This window comes from Sceloporus occidentalis, unplaced genomic scaffold, assembly GCF_023333645.1.
Source record: "Sceloporus occidentalis isolate IW3139 unplaced genomic scaffold, rSceOcc1.0.p SCAF_1, whole genome shotgun sequence".
NCBI lineage: Eukaryota > Metazoa > Chordata > Lepidosauria > Squamata > Phrynosomatidae > Sceloporus > Sceloporus occidentalis.
This window is the reverse complement of record NW_028316981.1, coordinates 301,510,651-301,517,025: the sequence shown is the minus strand read 5'-3', so window position 1 is coordinate 301,517,025 and position 6,375 is coordinate 301,510,651. Positions and strand designations below refer to the sequence as shown.

Here is a 6,375-nt window from a genome sequence, read left to right as displayed (position 1 = left end):
ATATCTGATAACCAATTTTCACTGGTGTTTTGTTTTCAGTATTACTGAAAGCTGCTTTAAGAGGTTGGTTACAGTTACAAAGCAGTATGGGAATGCTGAAATAAAACTGAAAGTTAAAAAGACTACTCAGGCCATTCAACCAATCACTTAAAAGGATGGAACAGGAGGCCCCACCGACGGACCCCAAGCACATCTTGTTGACCTCCAGAAGAAACTGGAAGAACTGGAGTTGGATGAGCAGCAGAAGAAGTGGTTGGAGGCTTTCCTCACACAAAAGGCCAAAGTGGGAGAGCTGAAAGATGACGATTTTGAGAGGATTTCAGATCTTGGAGCCAGCAATGTCACCAAAGTACAACACAAACCCTCAGGGCTAATCATGGCACGGAAGCTGATTCACTTGATCAAACCTGCCATCCGGAACCAGATCATCCTTTAACTGCAAGTGCTTCATGAGTGCAATTCACCGTACATTGTGGGTTTCTATGGCGCCTTCTACAGTGATGGGGAGATCAGCATCTGTATGGAGCATATGGATGGAGGCTCCCTAGATCAAGTACTGAAGGAAGCCAAGAGAATTCCTGAGGAAATCTTGGGTAAGGTCAGCATCACGGTTCTGCGAGGGTTGGCCTACTTGCGAGAGAAGGACCAGATCATGCACAGAGATGTGAAGCCTTCTAATATATTGGTGAATTCCCGAGGAGAGATTAAACTTTGTGATTTTGGGGTCAGCAGTCAGCTCATTGACTCCATGGCAAATTCCTTTGTGGGCACTCGGTCCTATATGTCTCCCAAGCGCCTACAAGGCACTCACTACTCAGTTCAGTCTGATATCTGGAGCATGGGCCTTTCTTTGGTGGAGCTGTCGATCGGAAGGTACCCCATCCCCCCGCCAGATGCCAAGGAGCTGGAGGTGATCTTTGGCCACCCCATGGTCGATGGGGCAGAAGGGGAACCCCACAGCATCTCGCCACGGCCCAAGCCCCCAGGCCGGCCTGTTAGCAGCCATGGGATGGATAGCCGCCCCGCGATGGTCATCTTTGAATTGCTGGACTACACTGTTAATGAGCCACCTCCAAAGCTGCCGACTGGGGTTTTTACTCAAGACTTCCATGAGTTTGTAAATAAATGCCAAGATCCTGGTCCATGCCCTAGTGGTCTCACGACTTGATTACTGTAACGTCCTCCTGGCTGGGCTTCCTCTTTCTCACCTCCGTCCTTTAATTTCTGTCCAGCATTCAGCTGCACGCATTATCACATCCGCCCACCGCTCTGACCACTTCTGCGTTGGCATCCCTTCACTGGCTCCCCCTCCCTTTCCGCATTCAGTATAAGCTCCTGCTGTCGACGTTTAAAGCCCTCCATGGGCTGGCCCCTCCTTACTTATCAGACCTTATTTCTCCTCACCTTCCCACTAGGGCCCTAAGTTCTGGTAGTCAAGATCGGCTGTCCCAGCCCAGGATTTCCTCTGCCCCATCTCGGATTAGCCCCTTTTCACTTGCTGCCCCTCACTCCTGGAACCTTCTTCCCCCGCGAGCAGCTTCAAAACGGAGTTGAAGACCATCCTGTTCAGAGAAGCCTTCCCAGGCATTGCATAATTGTCCCTTGCTATTTGATGTTCTTTTGTTGTCTGTTTTATTGAATCATTTCCTGTATTGCTATGTATTTTATATGTATTATCCTACTATAGAGGCCCCTTCCCCTCCACCACTCCCTTCTCCTTTTGTGCCGTGTCTTTTTAGATTGTAAGCCTGAGGGCAGGGAACCGTCTAATTAAAAAGATTGTATGTACAGCGCTGTGTAAATTTACAGCGCTTTATAAATAAAGGTTAATAATAATAATAATAATAATAATAATAATAATAATAATGGTAAGTTTCCCCTTGCTAGACATTTTTAGGTAGAAGTGGTCCTCCAAGTACCTCTAGTACTAGATTTTCCAGCACTGAGCAGTGGGTTGGACTACAGGGCCTACAGCAGTGCTTTTCAAGCTGCCTGATGTGGTGGGCTGACATTTTTCCCCTCATGTGCTAAAGACCAACACTATATTTATGCCCACTGGCTACAACTGTCCCACCATCTCTCAGGCATGTTTGGTGGGAACAAGACAGAGGGCCTTCTTGGTGGCTGCTCCCAGGCTCTGGAACTCCCTCCCTAGAGAGGCCAGGCTGGCTCCATCCCTTATTTCCTTTTGGCAGCAGATAAGAACATTTTTATGCTACCAGGTTTTCTCACACTGACATGTGTACTGTATAAGGTTGTATAGGAGTTTTATAAAGATGTTTTAAATTTAATTTTTTAATATGAAATGTTTTTTAACTTTTTAAAATGGTTTAATTGTTCTAAACTTTGTATTTTCAATGCTTTGTTTTGTTTTAACTTGGACTAGTTTAAATTTTGTTAGCCACCTTCAGTGGCTAATAGGATATAAATAAATATTTCCTAGAAACTCACCATGGGATGGCAATCAATGGCTTGCGGACTAGCACTGGTCCACAAACCATCACGTTGGATAGCACTGGTCTACAAGACCCACCCAGGCCAATGATTCTAGGAAATGAAATGGAACTGGTTAATCCTTCCCTGAAATATAAGAATAGGATTAGTCTTTATACAGTTGATATATTCTACTGTCCCATATTCAAGCCTAGAAATTACCAAACAAGATATTCAAAAGTCGGATATAAGCTTATCTTGTCTGATTGAGCTGAGGGGAAGGTAAATCTGGGTACACTATTTGATTTCTGTGATCTTAGCAATAGTTCAACAAGGGATTTTAGTTCCCCATTATTTAGTAGTAGCCAGAAGTCAAGGACTATTTTTAACATTATTGACATAGGAAAGCACAACGGAAAAATACGTAAAGTGTAAAGTCAGGGTTACAGTTGAACTTTAAATAGACAAAAAATAATGATCACTGATTATATAACTGTTAACAAAGACATTGAAATAGTTAAACATTTCCTATTAGTCAGTAATAAAAATGGAGACTAGGAAAGCCATGAAGAAACTAGGTAAGATCCTCAAGACATATTAGTAAATACCAAAATCAGAATCCAGGACATAGTATTTCTGATTTCTATGTATAACAGTGAAAGCTGGACAGTGAAGAAGCAAACAGGAAGAAAATCAACTAATGAGAAACATCATGCTGGAGTCAAGGTCCTCAAGCCTGAACTCTCCTTAGAAACCAAGGTGTGTTACAGAATGCCCAAAATGGGTGCTCTGCCAGCGCCGCTGGTTGTTGCATCTGGGAACCACAGCGGACAAACCGCATGATTCCCGGATGCAGCAAAAAGAAGCCACAAAAAGCGGCTTCTTTTTGCACCCCAGAAGTGGTGCCGCAAGTCGCTAGTCGCGCACTCGCGGCATCACTTCTGCCACACGACATGCGGACACTAGACGTCCATGACGTCAAGATGGTGGCGCCCGTGTAGAATGGGCGCCACCATTTTGTACACGACGAGCACATACTAAGGTTAGGCGCGTCCATAAAGGACGCTTCTTCCTAACCCTAGTACACGCTTGGCACATACTTTACGCCCGTTTGTAACGGGCCCAAAATGACTAAACAGTGACTGATCATAAGGTCACATAATTAATTTTTAAATATGATAATACTTGTCAAAGTGGGAGGCAGCAGGAAAAGAGCTAGCACTACAGGTGCATTGATTTAACCAAGGAAACCAAAGCCTTGAATATACAAGACTTGAGCAGGGCAGTTGATGAACAAGGATCCTGGAGGTCTCTCATTCATAGGGTTGCCATAAGTCAAAATTCCTCCCTGGCTGGATGTCTACCCCCATGACCATTCTACAAAAAGGGTATCCTCCTGAGAGTCCTCCAGAGGACAAGGAGAGTGGCATCATCTTCCCCATAGATGGCTGCAGGAAATGAACTCACTGGTTATATATCTGTCCCTCATCCTTCCTTGGAAACTGAATATTTATGTAGAGGGGGGTCTAGTGAGAAATTAGGTAGGCAAAGTGTACAAGATGGGGAGATGAGTCTTATCTCTCTGTGTGCGTGTTTATGTTTGCCTTCATGTAATTTCTGACTTATGATGACCCTAAAAAAAAGCAATCACAGGGTTTTCTTGGGAAGTTTCTTCAGAAGTGGTTTGCCATTGTCATTCTCTGAGACAGAGATTGTGACATGCCCAAGATTACCCAGTGAGTTTTCATGACTGAGTTAGAATTCATACCCTGACCTCCAGAATTATAGTCTGATGCTCAAACCTCTCCACCACACTGGCTCTTTCTGAGACTTAACTAAACATGGCTAAACTTTATGATCTACAATCAAACACAGGTGAATGACAATTTAATTGCTAACAATGAATTCTTAGTGGAAGAAGCAAACTATTTATGCACATATACATATACGTCAAGAACACTCAAGTCATGGAAAAATATGCCATAAATAATCAATCCATATATTGAATAACACTGTGACAATTAATCCATACATTAATTACATGGAAAGGCCTCCAAAACCAGACAGAGAGGACAATGAAAATGCCAGCAATGATAATAGGCTTCAAAAATACATTTAGAAATCTTGTTCACAGATACTTTGGGTGGTATACATCCAATTGTAGAGATGAGACTCCAGCAGAAAGCTTTGTAGAAGTAATACCACAGTCACAGGCACTTTGCAGAAATAAATTCAAGGGTAAAGATCCCAGCAGAAGAGCAAAGACAGAACATCAGCAGTCAGAATTATGGAAGATGCCAGGAATTATTCTTTCATTTGCTTTCCATTTCACCATTAAAAGCTTCCTTAGCTATACATCAAGTCCCTTAAACAGGTTTTCTACAATTAAATTAAATTGTCATTCACTTATGTTTGGTTGTATATTGTAGGTTATTAGAGGCTAGCTGTGATTCTTTCACAGTTCCTAAACTTTCTGATCCACTGGTATGATGCTTCCAGTGGCCTCAAATAGGCTGCTGGAAATAGGATAAATGGTCAGTGTTGTACTAAATATTTCTCATTTATTTATAATAATAGGTTTTTCATTTATTCTGAATTTAGTTTGTTCAACAGTGTTAATCAGATACAGAAAGCATGAATTTTTGAGAAAACAGCAACCCACAAGCCTCTAAGAGATCTGACTGTTTTTTGTTTAATGCAAAGATGCTGTGGTTTTTTTAAAGTAGAAAACAGCAATCTTGCACTTTCTCTCTAGATAGATAGATAGATAGATAGATAGATAGATAGATAGATAGATATCCATATAACTTTTAAAACAGCAATAGCAAAAATCCCTGTGGGGATTTTTTTCCAGTAAAAGAATGTGTTCGCAATGTTTTGCAAAGAACCCACATGTATTTCCAGATATAATAATTTCCCACCAAATCTCAGGATGTACAAATGCTGTGCAAATGCTGTGCAAAATACTCACCATAGTGTAATTATTCCTGACCAGGTTTCCAAAGTGCCAGAAAACCCTTTTTCTAACTGGGAAATGAGTAATGGCACACATGATTTCCATCCATAACTCTTAGGCCTTATACAGACAGGCCAAAATAAAGCTACTTCAGGTCCCTTTGGAGGTATGGTGTTTCAATGATGCATGCATCCTAAGAGTCTGGAAGCTGCACCAAAGCTGCACTTCAGTCCTTAGGACTGGAGCATGGCTTTGGTGCGGCTTCTGGACTCTTAGGATGCATGTATCATTTAAATAGCATACCTCCACTCGATGCAGCTTTATTTTGGCCTGTCTGTATCAGGCCTAGTGTACATGGAGATGGCTTTCTCTGCTGTTGCTCCAAAAAGGACTATAAGTATCTCCAGCGTAAGTCACCATCCACCATTCCAGGCTAGTTCTTTTCATTTTATCTGAAGTAAGACAAGAAGTGGGGGAAAGGAGTAGAAATATCATGGGTATGTCCTTGTCTTCTTCTTTTTTCTATCAATGGCTATTGCCCATCGTGGTGGGATGGATTTGAGGAGAACACAATCAACTAAGGGCCTAATTGATTCCCCCCAACTTCATTGGTCCATTATCTAAAGCACAACTTTGAAAGAGTTTATGGGAATCAGCTGCTGAGCTCTGAAAGGGTTTTGATAACAGTTTCCAGAATCTCCTATCAAATAGGCTGGGAGATCTAGAGAGTTGAAGTCCAAAAATATAACTTTCCTGGGCATGCTTCATCCTCTCTCTGTCTCTGCCACCCCATCCTCCCTGCTTATTCTTTCTGCCATCCCTACTGCTCTCTGTAGGATTTTTTGCCATTACTGGAAGGTCCTCCCTTGGCAGTTTCCTTTATTTCAGGACTGGAAATCATGAGGCCCTCTGGATATTTCTGGACTGCCACTCCCTCCAGTCCCTGTCAGCAGAGGCAACGGCCAAGAATGCTGGGAGCATTCTGG

The 6,375-nt window shown here is 42.5% G+C and overlaps 1 pseudogene; it reads left to right on the top strand.

Moving 5' to 3' along the window:
• Positions 1 to 423: 423 nt before the first annotated feature.
• LOC149324166 (dual specificity mitogen-activated protein kinase kinase 2 pseudogene) lies at positions 424 to 1,168 on the top strand (annotated as a pseudogene).
• The last annotated feature ends 5,207 nt before the right edge of the window (positions 1,169 to 6,375 follow it).